Source organism: Vicia villosa, linkage group LG2 (genome assembly GCF_029867415.1).
Source record: "Vicia villosa cultivar HV-30 ecotype Madison, WI linkage group LG2, Vvil1.0, whole genome shotgun sequence".
In the NCBI taxonomy this organism is placed as follows: domain Eukaryota; kingdom Viridiplantae; phylum Streptophyta; class Magnoliopsida; order Fabales; family Fabaceae; genus Vicia; species Vicia villosa.
In genome coordinates this window covers 201,084,988-201,110,654 of record NC_081181.1, presented here as the reverse complement: position 1 = coordinate 201,110,654, position 25,667 = coordinate 201,084,988, and the positions used below count along the sequence as shown (strand labels likewise).

At 35.3% G+C, this 25,667-nt stretch overlaps 3 pseudogenes; all 3 read left to right on the top strand.

Moving 5' to 3' along the window:
- Window positions 1-132: 132 nt before the first annotated feature.
- LOC131651078 (peroxidase P7-like) lies at window positions 133-8,769 on the top strand (annotated as a pseudogene).
- A 454-nt stretch (window positions 8,770-9,223) lies between these two features.
- Window positions 9,224-10,558, top strand: LOC131651077 (peroxidase-like; annotated as a pseudogene).
- Window positions 10,559-10,843: 285 nt separating this feature from the next.
- On the top strand, window positions 10,844-12,026 carry LOC131651076 (peroxidase-like; annotated as a pseudogene).
- The last annotated feature ends 13,641 nt before the right edge of the window (window positions 12,027-25,667 follow it).

Below are 25,667 nucleotides of genomic sequence, written 5' to 3'. Positions count from 1 at the left end.
GCTCTTGTACTACCTTGATAAAGCCCAAATTGATTGGACGGTGTTGGAAACCCAAAGGGTGTACCGTGGTGAGATGATTCAGCATGTGGACCCTCGTCAGGACTTAGACGGAGCCTTGACATACCAGCCTCAATGTTTTGGCCGAACGACCTTGAGTACCTTGCAAGCCAAGTGGTTGTGAATGGGTCTGGTATTGGCTTGTGTGCTGGTGTTGGCTCTCAGCTGGATTGTTTGGTTGGGACTGCGTTTGGAAGAGATTTTGTTGGCGGTAGTTGCGGTTGGAATGGGACGGAGTCTGGAACAGATTTTGTTGTTGTTGGGTGTACTGATATTGTTCTTCTTGTTGTTGTTCTCGTTGTTGTTGTTCTTGTTGGTGTTCTTGTTGTTGTTGTTGTGGTAGGGTATAGTTGTGAAGGCGGGGGCCTATCAAGTAGAACGGATCCGCCACAAATAAATTAGGGGTGGTAACGGTACGGTACCAACTCATGTACTGTGCGGACGGTTTCATCTCACAATCACTCACGGGGAAGTTGAGGACATATTGGCAACAGTCTTTCCACATCTGGCGCCATTCGGGAGCGTAATCCTTCCAATTTTGATGATTCCACTGATGGTTTACTCGTTTAAGATGCCATACTCCCAAGTCAATTGGAGGATCAGGTATACCTTGATGCATCCCGAACTAGAGTTTGACCCGGTCACTATGATGCATCTCGATGATGTTGTACCTAATGATGCAAGTTTTTGCAGTCCAAATAGCTGCATCTGCGCCTCTTGGTTCATGATCGCATTCCAGATATGGTCTCCAGATAAACTGCATGCATAAGACTTATACATTATTTCGGTCAAATATTTATAAAAAAGACACTTATAAAAGAGGAAAAGATTGGAGATTATACATCCTCGGGTCGTAAGTGATCAATCAGCTGGCGGTACATCGTGATATTTGACCGCGTATTTTTCGTGAAGTCCATCTTTTTCACGCAAAATCTAAAACGCAATTTAAATGTGTCAGTTAAAGTAAACCCTAATCAAATTATTTTGCATTAAAAATATGAATTAAAAAATTACATCATTGCATATGGGGAGGTCCAGTTGGTTCTGTTTACTAGGGCCAGTATAGGCATTCTCTACCACCCCCAAACTTGCACCAATAGAGCGCATCCATAGAATGTACAAGAATCGTTTTTTGCATTCTTGCAAAGGGATTGGTACAACATAGTCAGGACAGCAGACTCCCAACTATATTGAACCACTCTATTAAAATCAATTAACAAACATAAATACATAAAATTTACGGTGTTACCGGTACTGTCTGGAAATAAAACATTTCCAAAGAGCAAGATCAGGTAACACCTGGTTTTCATGAGTATCGTTTCTTTGGAAGAATCGTCGTTCAATTGAAAGTCCCTATAATATATCTTTAAGTTATTGAGGTTTACCCCCTGTCCCCTAGAACCTGTGTCTCCCTCTATCAGATCTATACCCAATTCCTGTTGGCAAAGAGAATTGGCTTGCATTACACAACCATTAATGGCCTTACCGTCTACTGGAAGGCCTAACAACATGTGTACATCCTCCAGGGTTATTGTGCACTCCCCTGTTGGAAGATGGAATGTGTGGGTCTCCGGCCTCTAACGTTCTAACAAGGCCAAAACAAATTTGTGATCTATGGATGACTCTGCGATACTGCCGATGGCCTCGAAACCAACAAATCGTAAATATGGTTTTAAATGTTCATCTGGAGCGACGATGCAGTTATAACATAATAGGCTTGTAACTATAAGTAAAATACTTACATATGTTTCGATGTTTTCCCTGGTTCCTCGGTGGGCATTTCCCATGGTTAAGAGAGACATGCTTCCAGACTGGAAATTTGGAATTTGAAAACAAAATGATTTTGGTGAGAGTAAATGAGTGATGGTGATGAGAAATATGCAGAGGCCAAGCTAGTATATGTAGTGAGAAGGCTGAAACGGTAACATGTTGCATGTTGGACATGTTAACACATTCAATTGTGCTAGGTGTTGCCTGTGCAGAATTGGGTGGCATGCAGCATAGCTTTCGGTGACAGGACATGGTGACATGCATGCAGAGCAGAAGTAGGTGACAGGATAGGGTGGCATGCATGCAATAGTAGAAGTAGGTGACAGGATAGTGTGGCATGCATGCAATAGTAGCAGGAATCATTTCAGATCATAGGAACTTGCTGGAATCGTTTCAGACGCATGCAACAGACATGAATCATTCAGACGCAAGCGTGACAGGTAGGGACCACTAATTGTGGCACATCTACATATGCGCCATATGATTTGGCGCATTCACTAAAGGTGCAATACATATGCGCCATTTGGTATGGCGCCTTCCTGGAAAAATTTCTTCCTATGCGCCATATGGTATGGCGCCTTCTAGGAAACCCTAATTTTTTGAAAATTAGGGTTTCTGTTTTGTCTTGTAATGAAGCTATCCTGATGTCCCATACCGTCTGTGTTAGGGACAGTAAGATAGGCGTGCGTCCATCTATAAATTAGGGTTTCTTATGTGTGAAAAACTACACACGCAAATTAAGGATGAGATCTCGCATTAAGCCAGATGACGCGCATCGGAGATCAGAGCCTCCACCACCCGTGAAGCGGCTCGACTATCAACCGGAGTATCGTAGAAGGAACGGGCATGTCATATTCTCTCCCGTCAAACCTCCCATGCCAGTTATGCTTTAGAATATCCATTCCATGGACCAACTCAAAAGGACTATCCTGAGGTTTTTGGATGGGGAGTACAATCCCGGCGAAGAGATCAGAAGTATCAAGAGGCTTAGAACAAGGGGTGGTGTTGTACTTGAAAGGCAACGTTGGTGGGAGAATATGGAGGATGACATCCAATGCACTCGGATGATGTAGGACAGAGAAGACATTGTTTTAACCGTTGTAATTTCTTAGATGTCGCAGTTTCTTTGATTTGTGTAATTTCTTTACAGTTCAATCAAATGTTCAACGCATATTTCAATGAATTAATAGGCATATTTCCCAGAACTTCATGCGGGAGATCAAGGATAGGCAACTCAGAAAGGCCCTGGTCAATGCTGGTTATGCATTAACCCAACCTACATTCCAGCATTATTGGAGTGAGATTGTACTGACAATTCCAGATGCGGGAACTTGGATAGATAACCTTTCTAGGGAGAAATGGACAAGGGCTTATGACAACGGCGTGCGATGGGGCCACATGAAGACAAATCTGGTAGAATCTATGAATGGAGTTTTCAAAGGCATTCGTAACCTTCCTATCAATGCACTAGTGGAGGCAACCTACTTTAGGATGGCTTCGCTATTCTCAAAGAGAGGCAAGAAGTGGAGTGATGTTAGAGAATCGGTTCAATTATTTAGTGATAGTTGCATGAAATTTATGCAAGAGCAATCGGCAAAAGCAAACACTCATCAAGTAACTGCTTTCGATCGATTCAACCGCACCTTCAGTGTTCGCGAAACAATTGACCACAATGAGGGTTTTCCAAGACAACAATATCGGGTTCTGCTAGACGACCATTGGTGCGACTGTGGAAATTTCAAACTTTCTGTATGCCTTGCTCACATGTCATAGCGGCATGTGCATTTGCGCACTGCGACGCAATATCACTACTGTCTCCAATTTACAAGGCTCAGACATTGCTCAGAGTTTATAGTGTTGCGTTTCCAGTGGTAGCCAAGGAGGATTACTGGCCTGAGTATGATGGGGAGGTAGTTAGGCATAATGACGCAATGTGGCGAAAGAAAAAGGGTCGCCCCAGTAGTACGCGGATTAGAACTGAAATGGACGTCCACGACAAAATGGAAAGAAAATGCAACATTTATCGTCAAGTGGGGCACAATAAAAATAAATGTCCTAGTCATGGTTCGACCTCGTTGCAAATTTAATCTACTTTGTAATTTATTTTTACGACAATGTATCAATTTTGTTTACCACCTCTTGTAACCTTTCTTTAGTCTTTCATCAATAAAGTATGCTTTATTAAAAAACCGAAATCGACAACGCAAACATTTTTTAGGGTTAATAAGAATTTTACGAAATCGGTTTATCGGACGTTTTTACGAAAATAAAAGACCGGAATCAAAAACTTTGCGCGAAAAAACACAAAACAGATTTTTTTTTAAATAAAATACTCCAACACATAGGAGTCATACCAAATGGCGCCTATGTGTTGCATGCTGCCCTAATGCGCCAAATGATTTGGCTTAAATCATTTTGCCCTAATTTGCATTAGTTTGCGCCAAATGGTTTGGCATATAGCAAACTAATGCGCCAAATGATATGGCGCTCACACCCTTTACGGTATCCAAACCTAAACAATTTGGTAAATAAACTGAAAACTTGATTGATTTTGGTATTTCTTTTTAAAACTTAGTTATTTAAAAGAAAATTCCACACGTATAAGCTCTCAATTTCTTTACCTTTTATCACGTGAATGACTTCCAAATAAAAGAAAGAAACATTTAAGAGGTGAGGTGTGGGTTGCGCGAAAAAACACAAAACAGATATTTTTTTAAATAAAATACCCCAACACATAGGAGTCATACCAAATGGCGCCTATGTGTTGCATGCTGCCCTAATGCGCCAAATGATTTGGCTTAAATCATTTTGCCCTAATTTGCATTAGTTTGCGCCAAATGGTTTGGCATATAGCAAACTAATGCGCCAAATGATATGGCGCTCACACCCTTTACGGTATCCAAACCTAAACAATTTGGTAAATAAACTGAAAACTTGATTGATTTTGGTATTTCTTTTTAAAACTTAGTTATTTAAAAGAAAATTCCACACGTATAAGCTCTCAATTTCTTTACCTTTTATCACGTGAATGACTTCCAAATAAAAGAAAGAAACATTTAAGAGGTGAGGTGTGGGTTGCACTCCACCAGTATTTTTCAATATAATATTGGACACCTTAAACAGTACTGATTTTTTCATCTTTCTATCATTTGAAGGGCAAAAGAATCATTTTGATAGGTGTCATTTCCTCATTAATTTATAATATATACTATCAGTTTATAACTTATTTTAATAAACTATTTCTAGCCATTTATAACTTATTTTATTAAACTATTTCTAGTTATGTGTAACTTATCATTTTATATCTCAATTTTATTCCTATAAATTAATTAAAAAGATTAATCAAATATTTTCTATATCATTTCAAATTTATAAACAAATCCAACTGCTAATTTTAGTTATTATTAGAAATTCAATTAGTTAGTTTATAATTTTAACCTTAGTAAAAATTATATGGTACTAGTACATAGTTTTCCCATGATATCTATTTATTGAAAGAAAATAGTGTGGAGAGCACGTAATGCAATGAGATTTGGAGACAAAAGTTAAAACACAAACAAAACGAAATGGAATATTAGGAGAGTGCATGTATGAATTGAAGATAATCCAAATAAGACACGCGTATAGTTTTGGTTTTGTGTGTCATATTAGCATTACATATCTCTTTAATACATGAGTATCATCTATCAACCTTTTTTGGTGTATAAAATAGCAAAAGTTGACATAAATAAAACAAATAAAGTCTTTTAGCTATCAATTCCTTAATCAATGCTTTTGATGAAGATAGAAATAATACTGTAATACACTATAAGTTTTTTTAACTATAGTTCTTTTTTTTTTTAATAAGCAATTGATTGAAAAGTTCGCACTAGGGGTGCAACCCTTACAAAAACAAGGCACTATGGTATGCGGTTGTCGGATAAAGGAAGTTTAAACCATTCATAAATGACTGATTATCCGTGAAAAAATAATAATGAATGTATATTTAATAAAAAAATATTTTAAACAGTAATTCATGTCCCATTAATAATCAATATTTTGATCAATAACTTTATGTTCCCGTGTACAAATATAATTTTTGTTTAAGTATTGTTATCAAAAATATCTGAATCAATATTAAATTTTCGTATATAAAAATATTTAGATCAATAATAGATTTTTTTTTCATATACCAATTTTTTATCAAAAGAAATTTGATCATAAATTCCATTTTTTATATAAAAATTTTTAGATCAATAATAATTTTTTTCATATACAAATATTATTTTTGTTTAGGTATCGTTTAAAAAAATATTTGGATCAATAGTAAATTTTAATATATATTTAAATCAATAAAAGATTTGTTCCCGTATACCATTTTTTATCAAAATATTTAGATCATAAATACCATTTTTTGTATATAAAAATATTTAAATTAATATTAGATTTTTTGTTCCGTATACAAATTTTATTTATGTTTAGTAAAGTATTCAAATATTATAAATATCAGTAGATCAAAAGACTCGGCTCAACCCAACCCTAAGATGTGTCCAACTCTAATTTGATTTGATTAGCAAAACTTAGAATTTTTTAAAATATAAAGACTTGTTATGTTTTAAATAATTACCAAACCAAAATTTAAGAACAAATTAAAGTTGGATATAATGTCTCTTTGCATGACCTTAATTATATTTTTACTAGAAATTCTCCGTATGAAGATTATTTATTCATCATAAATTAGCAAAGTGCTTATGGAACTACAAACATAAATTATTAAATTATTAAATCTGAACCCAAGATGTACATTATTCATGGTCGCGCCTTGTAATTAATTCTCAATAAATTTTCTATATAGTTTGGAAGACCGACATGGACAATTCAAGTTAGAAGGAGAGATGCCAGAACAGCTAATCAAAGTGCAGCAAACAGCAAAATCCTTGGACCAACATCTAACCTATCTATCCTTACATCCATGTTTGCCAACAAAGGTCTAACAATAAATAATCTTATTGTTAGACCTTTGTTGGCAAACATGGATGTAAGGATAGATAAGTTAGATGTTGGTCCAGGGATTTCGTTGTTTGCTGCACTTTGATTAGCTATTCTGGCATTTCTCCTTCCAAGTCAAACTATCCATGACGGTCATTCAAGCTATATAGAAAATTTTTTGAGAATTAATTACAAGGCGCGACGATGAATCAAAATAATAGTAGAAAAAAAAAACACAAACACAGCAGGAAAACTCCATCTCTAGCTGCAAGTGCTAGAATGTCAGCACAAGAGACAGTGGCATTGCAAGAAGCATCATCGTTGGTTTTAATTGTATCTATCACTTCAAAACCTCTAGCTGAGTTTTTGTTAGGTCCAGCATTTTTCTCACATCCCTACCACCATAAACAAAAAAATAAAACTCACATGTTAAGAAAAATTACAGTCCGTGACATTAAAGTAGAATTAAATAATAACTATAATGCATAAATAAATGATATTTGAAGATTATCTTACATTAACAAAGCAGTCATGGAAGCACCAATTCTGGCTTCAGTTTTGATAGCACTGATCATTGTATTACGAACATTTGTTTCAAGACTAGGACAAGTTCTACCATAGAAGTTATATTAACAAGTTGTGCATTGGTGCAACATGCAAAGAGAGAAACTATAGAGAGTATCACAAATAATTTGGTAACGCTGGCAATAATAGAAAAATTACAAAAGCAACGCCTATGTAAGTACAAGTGTACTAAGGGTTCTCCAATTTTTATGATTGATAGATCTTATTATGTTTTTTTTAACCAATAAAATTTGATTAATTCAAAAGACGATATATACACGGCGATCGCTCACGATTCAGCCACAAAAAGCAACGTCTATGCACAAAACAAAACTAAGGACAAACACCTATAACATAAGTGTAGTTATTTGTTTCTTATATTTCTTGGTAGTCCATCTATGGAAATATGGACAAATTATAACATCTGATCGCACATGCACGCACGCACTGTATTATTTCTTTATTTTATTGTTAAATAGTCAATAAGTCTTGGACAACCACCTGGTACTCATTTTTCACCTAATAATTAATACTCTTTTGCATACAAGACATTCATAAAACTATATTAACATGTGAGAATATTATTTTTGTAGGGATGCGATGGATCAATCTTATTCGATGATACTGGTGAGAAAAATGCAGCACCTAACAAAAATACAGTTATGGGGTTTCAAAGTGATTGATGACATTAAAACCAGCGTTGAAGCTTCTTGTAATGCCATTGTTTCTTGTGTTGATATTCTAGCTCTTGCAACAAGAGATGGAGTTTTTCTGGTATGCTTTTTTTTTTTTACTTTCAGTTTTGATTGATCATCACTTTCAAAATCTCAATAACTCATTGAAATTAATTTATTTATAGCTTGGAGGACCTTCATGGATAGTTCCACTCGGAAGAAGAGATGTTATAACAGCAAGCCAAAGTGCAGCCACAGTCAAATCCCTGGACCGACATCTGACCTATCAACCCTCACTACAATGTTTAAAAACAAAGGTCTAACATTAAATGATCTTACTGTCCTTTCTGGTGCACACACCAAAGGCCAAGGAAAGTGTAGATTTTTTAGAACTCGCATATACAATGAAACCAACATTGACCCAAACTTTGCCACCTTAAGAAAAACAATTGATCCAGATTCTGGTGGTGACACCCATGTAGCACCTCTTTATACTCTCACTCCAACTACTTTTGACAACAATTACTATAAAGATCTTGTTGCTAAGAAAGGACTATTCCATTCTGATCAAGTTCTTTTTAATAATGGATCTCAAGATAGTTTGGTCACGAGTTATAGTACTAATAGTCCTACTTTTTTCAATGACTTTGTTGCTGCTATGATAAAGTTGAGTAGAATAAGTCCTCTCACATGGACTAATGGGGAGATCAGAAAGAATTGCAGAATTGTTAATTGATTTTGGATTGGAGGGCATATTAGCAATTGAATAATTTATGTGTCACTGGTAAAGTCATAAAAGTTAGAAAGATCTTGGACACATTTTCAATTATAGTATTGGTGTTTTATTTTATAAGGTAAAATAGTGTAGTGAAAATAACCACACGTTTTAGTGTGGAGAAGTGGAAAATTGCAAGGTCAAAATTACATATCAATACAACAGCTATGTTTTTAGATACAGTTATAAACTGAAGTGTATTTATCAACTGAACTGTAACATTGATGTATTGTAATGTACTTGTGTTACATATATGTTGTTTGTCTTCCTAACACTAATGAATGAAGCAAAGTACTTTTATGTCGGAATCAAATGAATCATTGTTCCTTTTCTCTTTCTTTTACTTACTTACATCTTTTATAATGTATTTGTGTTACATATATATGTTGTTTTAATATATTGTAGCGTGTTATACATGATTAATAATTTAGGTAATTATGTTAAAATTAATGTGTTGTAACCACCACTATCTTTAGTAAGCATTATGAAAGAAGTGTAACTATCACATTATAATGATTGTCTTTATTTAGATTTATGGTAGAGTTGTATCATTAAGATTGAGAGAACCAAAGATTCCTCATCTTGATTCTAAACCTATTTGTATTCTCAATCAGTTTCCTTCAAGCCTATATAAAGGCTTTGTAATGCAAAGTTGATAGCAAGAAGTGTGTGGTGAATTCAATAAAAACGTAGTTTTTCAATGGAATATGGACAAATTTTAACATCCGATTGCACATGCACGCACGCACTGTATTGTTTCATTATTTTATTGTTAAATAGTCATTAAGTCTTGGACAACCACCTTGTACTCATTTTTCACCTAATAATTGATACTCTTTTGTATACAAGACATTCATAAAACTATATTAACATGTGAGAATATTATTTTTGTAAGAATGCGATGGATCAATCTTATTAGATGATACTAGGATTTTTACTGGTTAGAAAAATGCAGCACCAAACAAAAATACAGTTAGGGGTTTCAAATTGATTGATGCCATTAAAACCAGCGTTGAAGCTTCTTGTAATGCCAATGTTTCTTGTGTTGATATTCTAGATCTTGCAACAAGAGATGGAGTTTTTCTGGTATGCTTATTGTTTTTACTTTCAGTTTTGATTGATCATCACTTTCAGAATCTCAATAACTCGTTGAAATTAAATTTTTTATAGCTTGGAGGACCTTCATGGATAGTACCACTCATAAGAAGAGATGCTATAACAGCAAGCCAAAGTGCAGCCACAGTCAAATCCCTGGACCGGCATCTGACTTATCAACCCTCACTACAATGTGTAAAAATAAAGGTCTAACATTAAATGATCTTACTGTCCTTTCAGGTGCACAGACCATAGGACAAGGAAAGTGTAGATTTTTCAGAACTCGCTTATACAACGAAACCAACATTGACCCAAACTTTGCCACCTTAAGAAAAACAACTTGTCCAGATTCTGGTGGTGACACCCATTTAGCACCTCTTGATACTCTCACTCCAACTACTTTTGACAACAATTACTTAAAGATCTTGTTACTAAAAAAGGACTATCCCATTCTGATCAAGTTCTTTTCAATAATGGATCTCAAGATAGTTTGGTCACGAGTTATAATACTAATAGTGCTACTTTTTTCAATGACTTTGTTGCTGCTACGATAAAGTTGAGTAGAATCAGTCCTCTCACTGGGACTAATGGGGATATCAGAAAGAATTGCAGACCTGTTAATTGGTTTTGGATTGGAGGGCATATTAGCAATTGAATAATTTATGTGTCACTAGTAAAGTCATAAAAGTTAGCAAGATCTTGGACACATTTGCAATTATAGTATTAGTGTTTTACTTATAAGGTACAATAATATAGTTAAAATAACCACGAATTTTAGTGTGGAGAAGTGGAAAATTGCAAGGTCAAAATTACATATTAATACATCAGCTATGTTTTTAGATACAGTTATAAACTGAAGTGTATTTATTAACTGAACTGTAACATTGTTGTGTTGTAATGTACTTGTGTTACATATATGTTGTTTGTCTTCCTAATACTAATGAATGAAGCAAAGTATTTTTATATCGGAATCAAATGAATCATTGTTCCTTTTCTCTTTATTTTACTTTCCTACTTCTTTTATAATGTATTTATGTTACATATATATGTTGTTTTAATATAATGTAGTGTGTTATACATGATTAATAATTTATGTAATTATGCTAAAATTATGAACATAATATAACATCCAATCGCACATGCACGCACGCACTGTATTGTTTTTTATTTTATTATTAAATAGTCAATAAGTCTTGGACAACCACCGTGTACTCATTTTTCACCTAATAATTCATACTACTTGTATATACAAGACATTCATAAAACTATATTAACATGTGAGAATATTATTTTTGTAGGGATGCAATGGATCAATCTTATTAGATGATAGTGAGACTTTTACTGGTGAGAAAAATGCAGCACCTAACAAAAATACAGCTAGGGGTTTCAAAGTGATTGATGCCATTAAAACCAGTGTTGAAGCTTCTTGTAATGCCACTGTTTCTTGTGCTTATATTCTATCTCTTGCAGCAAGAGATGGAGTTTTCTAGTATGCTTATTTTTTTTACTTTCAGTTTTGATTGATCATCACTTTCTGAATCTCAATAACTCATTAAAATTGATTTATTTATAGCTTGGAGGACTTTCATGGATAGTACCACTCTGAAGAAGAGGTTTTAGAATAGCAAGCTAAAGTACAGCCAATAGTCAAATCCCTGGACCGACGTTTGACCTATCAACCCCCACTACAATGTTTAAAAATAAATGTCTAACATTAAACGATCTTACTGTCCTTTCAGGTGCACACACCATGGGCCAAGGAAAGTGTAGATTTTTCAGAACTCGCGTATACAATGAAACCAACATTGACCAAAACTTTGCCACCTTAAGAAAAACAACTTGTCCAGTTCTGGTGGTGCGCCAATTTAGCACCTCTTGATACTCTCACTCCAACTACTTTTGACAACAATTACTATAAAGATCTGTTTTCTAAGAAAGGACTATTATTTTCTGATCGAGTTCTTTTCAATAATGGATCTCAAGATAGTTTGGTCACGAGTTATAGTACTAATTGTGCTACTTTTTTCAATGACTTTGTTGCTGCTATGATAAAGTTGAGTAGACTCAGTCCTCTCACTGGGACTAATGGGAAGATCAGAAAGAATTCCAGACTTGTTAATTGATTTTGGATTGGAGGGCATATTAGCAATTGAATAAATTATGTGTCACTAGTAAAGTCATAAAAGTTGGCAAGATGTTGGACACATTTGTAATTCTAGTATTGGTGTTTTATTTTATAAGGTAAAATAGTATAGTGAAAATAACCACACATTTTAGTGTGAAGAAGTGGGAAATTGCAAGGTCAAAATTAAATATTAATACATCAGCTATGTTTTTAGATACAGTTATCAACTGGAATTTGGTTATCCACTGAACTGTTACATTGTTGTATTCTATTGTACTTGTGTTACATATATGTTGTTTGTCTTCCTAATACTAATGAATGAATCAAAGTACTTTTATGTTGGAATCAAATGGTGCATTGTTCCTTTTCTATTTATTTTACTTGCTTAGATCTTTTATAATGTATTTATGTTACATATATATGTTATTTTAATGGGTTAATAGGCATTTACACCCCTGTAATGCTAGCGAATTTTGTTTTTCCCCCTCCGTTGCCAAAGGCAGGTTTTGGCAACTGTTTTTTCAAAAAAATCGTTGCCAAAACCTGTCTTTGACAACGGAGGGGGAAAAAGCAAAATTCGCTAATATTACAGGGGTGTAAATGCCTATTAACCCTATTTTAATATACTATAGCTTGTTATACATGATTAATGATTTAGGTAATTATGTTAAAATTATTGTGTTGTAACCACCACTATCTTTAGTAAGCAATAAGAAAGAAGTGTAACCATCACATTATAATGATTGTCTTTATTTAGATTTATGGTAGAGTTTTATCATTAGGATTGAGAGAACCAAAGAGTCCTTATCTTGATTATCAACCTATTTGTATTCTCTATCAGTTTCCTTCAAGCCTATATAAAGGCTTTGTAATGCTAAGTTGATATCAAGAAGTGTGTGGTGAATTCAATAAAAACAGAGTTTTTCAATGGTATCCACCTGTAGAAGTATAGTGCAAAAAGTGACGAAAAATAGTTTTTCGCTGCAGAATCTCGCAACACTATAATTTATCACATACCACCTCTAGAATACCACCAACAAATTCAATTTGAAAAAAAAAACATTTTATTCAATTATTACATTTATATACTCACTTCTTTGTATACTACTAACTACATATAGTTTATAACTATTTTATAGTTCATATAACCTAATATTTCAACAAATCCAATTTCAAGCTCAACACAAATGAGTACTATGATTAAGAAACAAAATACTTTTTGTCAAACTACCATATATTAAGAATGATTATGTCAAACACATCCTTTTTAGACATAAAGGACATTGTTCATAATAAATTATAAGTAATTTTTTTTCATAAGCAACTCTTGTATTAGAAATTGAGGTTAGAAGGGGTAACAACTCAACAATGGTTCTTCATACGAACATGTCCCCCCTTCTGAAAATCGAGCCCCTTCTTTTGAGCTTCGAACAAGCCATTTGTTTTCCCTTCTGAACTCGTGACTCACCTCTTTCGTTACACGACACAAAATGATGCATGACATACATTAACGCAACAACAACAACTCGTTTACGGTTCCCCTTCTAACCATAAACAACATGAAAAATAGCATTAATGCAGTTCCCCCTTCTGAAGTACCACCACAATACAACAATCGCGATTATGTGCATGTCACAGAATTTTTCACCAAACACACAACATTTATGATTGTTTTATTATTATAATCACATATAATATTTAATCAATTAGTTTCACGAACATACATCCCAGTGTAATCATAATAATTCAACACATATTCACAATCAATTATTCACATTCACAACACATATTATATAACAATCAAACCATCATCTATACGTCAATTAACATCCAAATTCACCAATAAAATCGATCACAATAATTAAGATTATTTCATCATCATTAACCATCACATAATATTACACCTTAAGGAAATCAATTAATCCACGCCCTTAAATGTACATTTAGTCTCTTAGGATGCCACCAAGAGATAATACTATGTGTTAGCTTTCCAACACTTCAAATCGCGTCTCAAATGGAGTCAAGGAACTCAAGTTATAATGAAAACTGTAACACCCCAATTCTACCCAGGCATATAGGTACAAATATCAGAGTATAAAAATTAAATTCATAAAAACAATTAGGGCGTTACACTTAAGTAACCACATAACCAAACATAACATACTCGCAAAAGATGCGTAACACAAATAATCAAGAGGACGGATACACATAAACACCTGAATGTATTCATACTTGTATAAATGCATCGGTAAACAAAATATCCACAACATCCTTCCAAAATACATCGCATGAGAAGGTATCCAAAATACATAATACGAATACATAAAAAGGATCAAATATACATCAAAAGGATCCCATAAGCATTATCTACAAAATAAGTGTTCGATCCCCCCCCCCTTAGGTGTTACGTATCACGAGCGGACGACACCAAAACGGACGACTACAAAGAGAGCACCTACACTTGCGGATCACCTGCACATTACCCACGAGTAGGTAACATTAAGGCAGAAGGGTGAGAATACAATTCATAATGAAAGCATGATCAATATAGTAATTCCAACAATATCATTAAGAGTCATATAACAAGATAATCCAATAAGTCAACCACAATCAATATATAAATAATGCGGTACATGGATGATAACATAAATTATAAAGACCGAAGATGATGAATGAGACTCGACTATGCGTATGCATGTGGTACCAAATTCGGAGTAAAACTCCTCCTTGTCATTATGACAAATACACCTTGCCGAGCATTATGCTGGGACTTCTTTCCCTAAGGAAAATACACCTTTGTCGAGCAGTAAGCTACGACTAACCGTCATCGAGCATCTAGCCCCCACTGATGACCTCTTGCCACTCGGGCAAATACACCTTTTTACCGAGCATTAAGCTCCCACTGGTAATAATTGCCAATTCAGGCCACCTGTTAATAGCATTCCGCCATTAACGTAATGAAATGTCATGCTGTGCATACAAACGACTCAATTACATAACAACAACAACAACAATATAACTCGGTCACATATCTACATCACACCGGTTATATTATTCTATACGGATACATCATCAAAATTGCCACTCAGGCGTTCATATTCACACAGCACACGTATACCGTCAAAACATACTTGATTAGCAAATATCATTTCACAAAATACATTTATGAAAAATCATTCAACCACCAACACACTCCTCTTTATCATAAAGCATACTCAAGGGTTCTCATAATACTTCAAACGGCGCGTAGAAACGACCTACGGTTCAAAAGATACAACAAAACAAAGTTTGGAAAAACAAAATTCCACACAGTCCGCTTGAGCTCCGCTCAGCGGACCCAGACAGGGAATCACCAAACAAAAATACAGAACCTCCGCTCAGCGGACCCAGACAGAGAATTCCTGCAAAAGAACCTCCGCTCAGCGGACCCCCTCCGCTCAGCGGACCTGCGTAAACCCAGAAAAACCAGTTCTGCAACAGACCGTCTCAGCCCCCTCTAAACCATTCAAAACCCATTTAAACCTTCATCCCAACACCAATACAACACAAACATGCTATATATACACCTAATCCATGATTATCATATGGTTGGATCATCACATATCATCTTTGACCTAAATTTCTTCATAAGCAAGAAAACATGGAGAAATGAAAAACAAACATGATCCATGGGAATATCTATCATCATAGCACACATACACACCATAAAATCTAGTTTATATCTTCAAAACTCACAAAACACACAATTTGCCATTGTTGAACAAGCTTGGAAAAGAGGAAGAACAAGAACAAAGCATACAAAACTACAAGAACCATACAATCAAGATAAACTATATTCATCCCCCTTACCTTGGTTGGATTCTTGGCTCTAGCTTGGTTTGGATTCTACAACTCTCTTCTTCTCTTTGTTTTTCTCTTCTTTCTCTTCTCTTCCCCAAGTTCTCTTTCTTTCTTACTATCTCAAAATATCTCTTTTTCTCTCTTTATCAAAATATCTCTTTCTATTTCTCTACTTCTCATTTTCCCCCACTCAACTTTCATAAATTCTAATTTTGGCCCAAATGTCACTAAACCTTAATTCTAACCAAATAACACCCAAAACATAATAATTACACACATAGAAAGTAATAAGTAAAATATTAACATAATTAATATTTACCGACTGACTCGACTCGAAAACGGTAAAATTAGGAAAATGTAGCAAACATCACAATTAATCAGAGAAACACATTTATGGGCGTTACAAAAACAATATCTTAACTAAATCAGCCTAATTGGACATTTCGACCATCACCGTAGCTCACACCCGTAAGCTCTTTTGCGGTGCCCTAAACTGCTGCAGAATGCCGAATTCTGCGTTTTTCCACTCTCTGAGGCCTGATGAACCTCCGATTTCAATTCGGTAAAAAGCCAAACGCTCAGAATTCAAAACACAATAATTATATAACAATTGTATAGCAACCAATACAAATTATGCAAACCCAACATCAAATAATCATATCCCTTTTAATAAATTCAATGTTAGGTTTTAAAGATTCAAGCACACAATAATGGCAACCAACAAAGTTCAGAAATCATTCAACGCAACATGTATCAAAATATCATATTACAGTGCACGAACTTCTTATAATAACATGGCATATAACATATTTTCCTCATAAACATACTAAAACTCAAGAACATCCAACCATGGTAAAAGTTTTAGAGGAGAGTGAGGATCTCTCTCTACCTTTCATCAATCACACCAATATTCAAAGTATCCTCCTCTTACGTAGTTTTTCCAGCAATTTCTCTTCAACAATGGTGAACTCTCCTTTTCTTCCTAAGGTCTTTGCCTCTTGCCTCTTTTCTCCAAAAAATTCTAACTTCACATACTGAGAAGTTTCACGTTACATTAATCCATCTTTTAATCCCAAAAACCCAATTCTCCTTAATTGATTATCCCCAATATGCCCTACTAACTCTAATTCTATTTATTTTATAATTTAATATAATAACTCAATATTCTACCAAACAGTACTATTTTCTATTATTTTTCTAAAAATCTTATTTTCCAACTAAATCTCATTGTATTATTTTATTTTAATTTATTTATTTAATCAGTCTCCTACTAATTTAATTAAATAAACTAATTAAAGTTCTAACAATCCCCAGCTACCACATGACATACATATATCCATAATTAAAATAAATAACATAAATCACTTAGTAATTAATTAAAAGGAAACTAATTCAATTAAATAAATTGAATTCGGGGTGTTACAACTCTCCCACACATATAAATTTTTGCTCTCGAAAATTACCTGAACGAAACATCTTCGGATAAGATTCTCCTCATCCGACTCTTCAGCTCACACGTCAGGTGTCCACCAGCAGGTCCCCCCCCCCCCCCCAACAACCTTCACCAAGACTGTAACATCCCGAAAATTCTTATTTAATTAATTTAATTAAGATTTAAATTAATTATTCGAAATTAGCATTTTATCGAAATTAATTGGAAATAATAAAATGTTAGTCGTTGGGCCATTGGTGGAGTTAGTAATGTGGGGGTGTTAATGTGAAGGAGCCCATTACTAAATTATGTTATGTTTTCATAAAACAAGAAAATAAGAGGAATTTGAGAAAGAGAGGAGAAAAACCTAATAGGGAGAGATGGAGAAGTCATGGACAAAAGCATTTTCGCAACCCTTTGGCAGCCTTCACAAATCATGCCATAACTTTCTGCTCGTAACTCCAAATCAGGTAATTCTTGAAGATTCGGATTCTACACGAAATTTCCTTCGATTTGATATATTAATTCGTGTCAGGGAGGTTCTCGATGAGGGAGATAAGCGAGTTTGAAGATTGGAGATTCTTGCTGAAAGTGAAGAAAAGAGGCTTACGGGTTTGATGGAGAAGAAGGGGAAAAGTCCACATTCTTGGCTAAGGTAAGGGGGGACTCTTCCGGTTAATTTCTATTATGTGATTATAAGTAATAGGATGGATTAACATGTGATTCGATTCGATTGGATATATTGGGAATTGGTATCGTTAGGTCCGTCATGAATTGAGATAATTGATGAAATTGTATGATTGATGGTTATAATGTGTTATTTTTGAAGTATGATGAATGATTTTAGTGTTAGATGATCACTAAAACGTGTTATATTTGTATTATGTTATGTTAATTGATGAGGTTTTGGTATGGGACTGTTTTGGTGCGATTTGGATGAGATTGGGAGAAGAAATATGTTAAAATCGCAGAAAAATTCTGCATCTGCGAAGTGTGCGTCGACCTAAGTGTCAGATGCGTCGACCTGAATGTCAGCATTGCATCGACCTATAGTGTCAGCGTGCGCATACCCGAGGGGGACAGGAAATCCAATGCGTCAACCTGAAGGGGGTTTTGCGTCGACGCATAACATCCAATTTTTGACAAATTATCCGGAGGTCATAACTTTCAGACCGTACATCCGTTTTGAGCGCCGTTTCGAGCGCTGCGAAGCTAATTCAAAGCTTTAGATGATGAATTGGTGAAATGGGCAGTGTTCCTATTTTATTATGAATGTTGATTCAATTTAATTGATGGATTTGTAGCATTGTGTACATATATGTGTGAATGTAACAATGTGTTGTATGGTGATGTAACCACTTTGAATTCGTTGTATCTGGGAGGTGTTTTGACATGATTATATGTGATACGATTGAATAATGATGATACTAGAATTGAATATATATTGATATTATTATGTGTGATATAATCATGGATGGTGTTGGAATCGAATATATCATTCGGTGTTGCTTTTGGTGAGTTATTGGTGATATACATTGTGCATATGTGGAATTGTGTAAACATGACAATGTTTTAGTGTGATGGTGAATGAACCGTTATTATTATTAATGTGATGATTATATGTTGTATGTTTACATGTATGATTAAATGTAACATTGTGTGCATATTTTCTTGAATGTGACAATGTGTTGATGCGGGATAGATTTGTTGTGACTATTATCATGATTGTTGTGATAATATGACGGTGATGATTGAATGATATATTTGATGTAAATATATGTGAATAATTGAATGATTGTCCAGCGTGTACATACTTATTCGGTGATGAAAATGGTGAGTTATGATGAGACGATGCGGTACATCGGATCGGTGATGTTTTTAAGTATGGTATATGTGTACATTCATTCATATGCATTCGGTGATGGATCCCGGTGATGTTTGGATCAAATGGTGGACATAATTCCCATTGTGCGGAATTTGTGTCGGTTAGGCCGTATCTCGATGAGGCGTAGATTGGTCAGGTGGATTAATTCCACGGTTTATTGGTACGACATGCATAGTGTCAGTTAGTCATATGCATCCTTGTCATAACATGATTGAATGAATTTCAGTGTTATGTTTGGTGTTGTATTTGTTGTGATTGTTGTATTTGTTGTGATTGATGAATGATAATTGAATATCTGAATATATGATAAATTGGGTGAATGATATATTATGATGTTTTGTTGCTTATGAATGCATAACATTGATTAATTGAGAATGAGACTCACCCTTACTTGTTGATATTTTTCAGATTGAGGAGTAGCGGCATTAGTGCTCGGTGAGGATGACTCGTATGTTGGGTCGTGTCGGTCATGCTCTGATCTTGTAACACTGGGGAACGATAGTTTTAGAGTTTTATGAGATTACTTTATTTTATTTGGTGTTGAATTATATTTCCATTGGTTGTATTGACGATGTTTTCTTATTCCGCTATGATAAACATGATTATATTTTGGTAAATCGTTTCCTAATGAAGCATGACTTTTGACCATAGTTGGTTTATTTATTTTAAATAATTGTGGCACCATGTGTTTATGTTTTTACTCTGATTATTTATTTATTTTCCGCGGGGTTTAGAAGGGTGTTACAAAGACGATATCCTTGCCTCTAAAGTGTTTAACCTCTCGACCCTTTACTCTCAAGGGAGATGCCTCAACAATCAAGATCTCTCTAACATGCACATCATCCACTTGAATCACATGAGACGGATCAGGAATGTATTTTCGCAAGTGAGACACATGAAAGACATCATGAAGATTCGAAAGAAACAACGTTAAGGCAATTTTGTAGGCCACTTTTCTCATTCTCTTTGAAATCTAATAAGGACCAATGAAACGCGACGCGAGCTTTCGAGATTTCAAAGCGCGGCCAACACATGTCACAGGAGTGACACTCAGGAACACATGATCTCTGTTTTAGAACTCAAGTGATTTTCTCTTCTTATCATGATAACTCTTTTGACAACTTTGCAAAGCTTTCATTTTCTCTTGAATCATTTTGATCTTCTCAGTAGTATGCTAAACGATCTCAAGTCCAAGCACTACACTCTCACTGGAATCATACCAATAAAAAGGAGTCATACACCTCCTTCCATACAAAGCCTCATACGGTGCCATTCCAATACTAGAATGGAAATTGTTATTGTAAGCAAACTCAATAAACAGTAAGTAATTGTCCCAGCTACCTCCCTGCTCCAAAACACAAGCCCTCGGCGAATCCTCCAAAGACTGGATAGTCCTCTCTGTCTGACCGTCCATTCGTGGATGAATAGCAGAACTCAACTTTAGTTTAGTACTCATGGCTTCCTGCTAACTCTACCATAAACTCAATGTGATTCTTGGATCTCTATCAGAAATAATACTCGAAGGAATACCATGCAAAGTAAGGATCTTCTCAATATACACTTCAGCTAAATTCTGCAATGAATGACTGATCTTTATTGGAATCAAATGAGTTGATTTAGTCAATCTATCCACTACCACCCAAACTGAATTATTTCCTTTAGAAGTCGTAGGCAAACTCGTCACAAAATCCATGGAAATGACATCCTACTTCCATTCCAGAATATCCAACGGTTGCATTAAACCAAACGGTTTGTCCTTCTTCATTCCTATCAATCAAAATAATTTCTTCAAGTCTTGATACACTTTAGTACCACCAGGATGGCTATTCAAACTACTTATGTGTTCTTCTGTCATACACCAAATTTTGCCCTACGTTCGCCTCATGGCTTCATTGTCAACAATTTGACTTTTACTCATCTAATCATATTAGATTCATTCATGCATAGCTCTTTTTTCAAGTCTAATAAAAAAAGTCAATATGTTGACTAACAGTTTTTTCTTATCATTCATAAGAGGTCAAAAGTTCGATTTTCCTCACAACCATTCATAGTCATCCATTCATAATTTCGCATAAAACAACAAATCTATTCATTCTCCATTTATGTAAAATAAAAAAAAAATAAAAAACTAATTTGGCATAAAACAACAAATCTATTTTTGATCCATCTATGTCCCAAAAAAAAAAACCTATCTATTATGCATGTCCATGTCCATAAAAATCTATTTTTGCATTAACTCATATCCAAGTTACTTCTGTATATTCGAACTTGATTTAATAATTGAATTTGAGGATTTCACATTTTAAATCTTGAATTTTTGTTAATCACTAAATTTACATTATTCATTTTAATCTTACACTTTAATATTAATAATAATAATAATTGAATTTATTGTACTTCTAATAATTGTTTGTTTGTCTAAATAATCGTACATAGAATAAAACAAGAGTTGGATTTGATTTACATTCTTTTGGCACCATACATACATATGCGTTTTTTTACAGACCCACACTTTCATTGGAAAGAAGACGCAAAACAGATTTAATCTTCCATCATCACCCGTTCAGGTACATCATCATCATCAGCTACTTTTGGTTTGGGCCTGACCGGGACTTGGAGCTTTGGCCCATTCTATTCTCATCATCATTTGAGAATTCCCTTTTCCACCTTGTAGTGGGTAAAAAAAAAACCTTAAAATCCCAAAATATTTTTCAGATATGCATCTCCGAACGCACAATAAAAGAGGTGTTTTCGGAGATGCATCTCCGAAAATACCCTTTGTACTTTTGAAAGGTGTTTCGGATATGCAACTTCGAAATCACCCCTAACAGTGATTTTTTTTTAAAAAATTCATCAAAATTTTGATTCTGAATTAGATTAAAACAATAATAAAAATGGGAACGGGAAATGTTAAGAAATATCAAACGATAATAAGTATAAAATGTTGCTCTAAAAATAGTAAAATATAAGACATGAATTGTTCTGGAATAAAAAAAGCATATCCTACTGCGTATGCCTAATCCTCACCCCTGGCCCCTCCTTTGCCTCTTGTATCCCACCGTAGTCGTTGTCTCTCTAACCACCCTCTCCATGATGTTCACCGCCTCAGGTTCGCCCCTCTCAGTGATCCCTAAGTCCAAAGCCTCTTGTCCAATCGCCTGTATCCGTAGACATATCGGAAAAACATGAGTGGCATGGTCATCCTTATCCTGCTGGTTCTCCAAAATATCCTCATGAGCTGGCTTAGATTGACGTCCAGGAGCATTTGGTGTCATGATAAGGTGTGACATTATGTAGAACCATTCCATGTATCCCTATATACAATGCCAACTGTTGGATGCCTGCATCAACCGATAGTCATGTGGCACCATATTGCTGCTCCCAATCCTCAAAGATGTCATCGAGATCCTAACAAATAATGGTGTCGGGAGCAGCTTGAGATGGAGATCAGGGTATGGCCTGGACATAGCCAAACTGTCGCATGCATCGCTTCGACAAATAGCTGACCATATGGCTGTCCCACATGCCAGCCACTTGGAGTCCAAATAGATGGAGTCGAATGGGATAATCTCTTTGTGATCCTCAAACGGCGTCCATAGGATGTCATCATGAATAGTTCAATCAAGATAAAACCGGAACGGCAGCACAACCTGATTCCCTCTATGGGGGAGATACGTGGAAGCCCTTAGCATCTCCTCCGTATAGTCAAGATCAAGAGCATATCCATGAATGAGTGGAAGTGAGAAATGATCCATGCCTGAAAAACGAATAAGATACATGTAAGAAAAAATTATTAATAGTAAAATAAATTTAATAGTGGGAACGAAAGGTACTGTCAACAGAGTGCAAGAGCCTGTAAGGTGTCTCGTCCTCCATTTAGAGGCTTCATTCAGCTTTTGGTATAGGTATACCAAATAGCTGGCCCCTAAGTTCCACTCCCTCACCGCATCCAAATCCATGAAGTATCGGAGGTATGTTACATCCAAGTAGTTAGCACTTTTGTCCACAAAAAGGAACGTGCCAACCAAGAACATGAAGTAACACCTCAAAGCACACTAATGGTGATACTGAACAAATAAGTCACTGCCCTCATTCTCGGAATCAACTGCCACAATGAGATGGTTGTTATAAATGTCCTTCAAGAATGAGAACTTCGCATGTGCCCCATTAGTCGAGGAACATTGCTCAACTGTCATTTCTGGTTGAGCATCCAAATACTCAACCATCCACTCGATGACAACATCACGAGTGATGCGGGAGTGGTTAAGGAAACTCCCTCAAATAGGAAGGTGTAGCAGGCAGGCGGCGTCATCCAAATTGATTGTCATCTCTCCAATCGAAAAGTGGAAAGACGATGTCTCCTTGTGCCAACTCTCAACGAATGCCCCCTGCATTCCGTGGCTAATGGTGTTGTAACCGAAACAATAAAGTCCGGAAAGTCCGGAGGCAATAATGGCCTCCCTAAACCAATTCACAATAGGATGATGTAGAGTGAATATTTTGTGAGTATGGGTCACAGACTTTAGTAGCGTATATTTCAGTAAAATAAAAATTAATATCAAGAGGGAGGTGTAATAAAAAAAGTAAAACTAAAATAAAGTTTAAAACTTCGTCTCGACAAGATATGAAGATTGAAAACTTTGTCTCGACAAGATATGAGATACTTAAATACAAACAAAATCTGATTTTTAACCTTAGATGCCCCAAGAATGTTATGAATGTATGAACTCTTTTTTTATTTTTGTGTATGATATGATATGAGACAGACTCGAATCTCTGTGGGGAATATAGCGCCACGAGAGACAAACTATAAATGGAATGAGTAAAAGACTTAATGAAAGAAACAGTTGGGTAAAAGGTGATAATCGTCAGAGATATTCAGAAAAACATTGAATAAACTCTGGAAAGCTACATGAACGATCATCGAAGGCATCCAGGATGTTGAGGCATTTTAGGAAACATGTGATGGTTGTTCTTTATTTTATGAAGAAAATTTGCAGCTGCTATTTGAAGGATAGAAAAACACTTAGAAAGGGGGGGTTTGAATAAGTGTAGGTTTAAAAACTTGACAGATAAAAATAAATTGCACAGTTATTTTTATCCTGGTTCGTTGTTAACTAAACTACTCCAGTCCACCCCCGCAGAGATGATTTACCTCAACTGGGGATTTAATCCACTAATCGCACGGATTACAATGGTTTTCCACTTAGTCAGCAACTAAGTCTTCCAGAGTCTTCTGATCACACACTGATCACTCCAGGAACAACTGCTTAGATACCTTCTAAGACTTTTCTAGAGTCTACTGATCCACACAATCACTCTAGTTACAATCTGCTTAGTTCACTCCTAAGACTTCCTAGAGTATTCTGATCCACACGATCACTCTAGTTCCTTACAACTTAATGTAATCAATTCTAAGAGTTTACAATTGCTTCTTAAAAGCGATAATCACAAACTGTGATATTTCTCTTAATCGTTTAAGCTTAATCTCACTAATATATTACAACAGCAATGTAGTGAGCTTTGATGAAGATGAAGATTCTGAGTTTAGATTTGAACAGCGTTTCAGCAAGTTTGATATGAGTTGTTTTGGTGCAGAATCGTTAACCTTGCTTCTCATCAGAACTTCATATTTATAGGCGTTGGAGAAGATGACCGTTGAATGCATTTAATGCTTTGCGTGTTCCGTACAGCATCGCATTTAATGTTATACGCTTTTGTCAACTACCTCGAGCCTTGTTCACGCTGTGTCTACTGACGTAGCCTTTAGTAGCTTTTAACGTTCCTTTTGTCAGTCAGCGTAGCTTGCCACTTGTACTTTCTTCTGATCTGATGTTTGTGAATACAACGTTTGAATATCATCAGAGTCAAACAGCTTGGTGCACAGCATCTTCTGATCTTCTGACCTTGAAGTGCTTCTGAGCGTGATACCATCAGAACTTCAGTGCTTCTGTTCTCTTGTTCTTCTGATGCTTCCATAGACCCATGTTCTGATTTTGCTTCGACCATCTTCTGATGTCTTGCCAGACCATGTTCTGATGTTGCATGCTGAACCCTTTGAGACAAAGCTTCTGAGCGCTGAATTATGCGTACTCTTTATATATTTCCTGAAAGGGAAATTGCATTGGATTAGAGTACCATATTATCTTAAGCAAAATTCATATTATTGTTATCATCAAAACTAAGATAATTGATCAGAACAAATCTTGTTCTAACAATCTCCCCCTTTTTGATGATGACAAAAACATATATAAATGATATGAATTTGCGATCAGAAAGAACAAACGGCAAAAGACAAATTACACAGCTATAACATAAGCATATGAATATGTCTCCCCCTGAGATTAACAATCTCCCCCTGAGATAAATAATCTCCCCCTGAAATAAATACTCGAAGAACTTTAATAAAAGACTTCCCTGATTATTTCGGTAGAGACGATCATATAAGCTTCTGTCTTTAGAGAATTCATAGCTTCTGACTT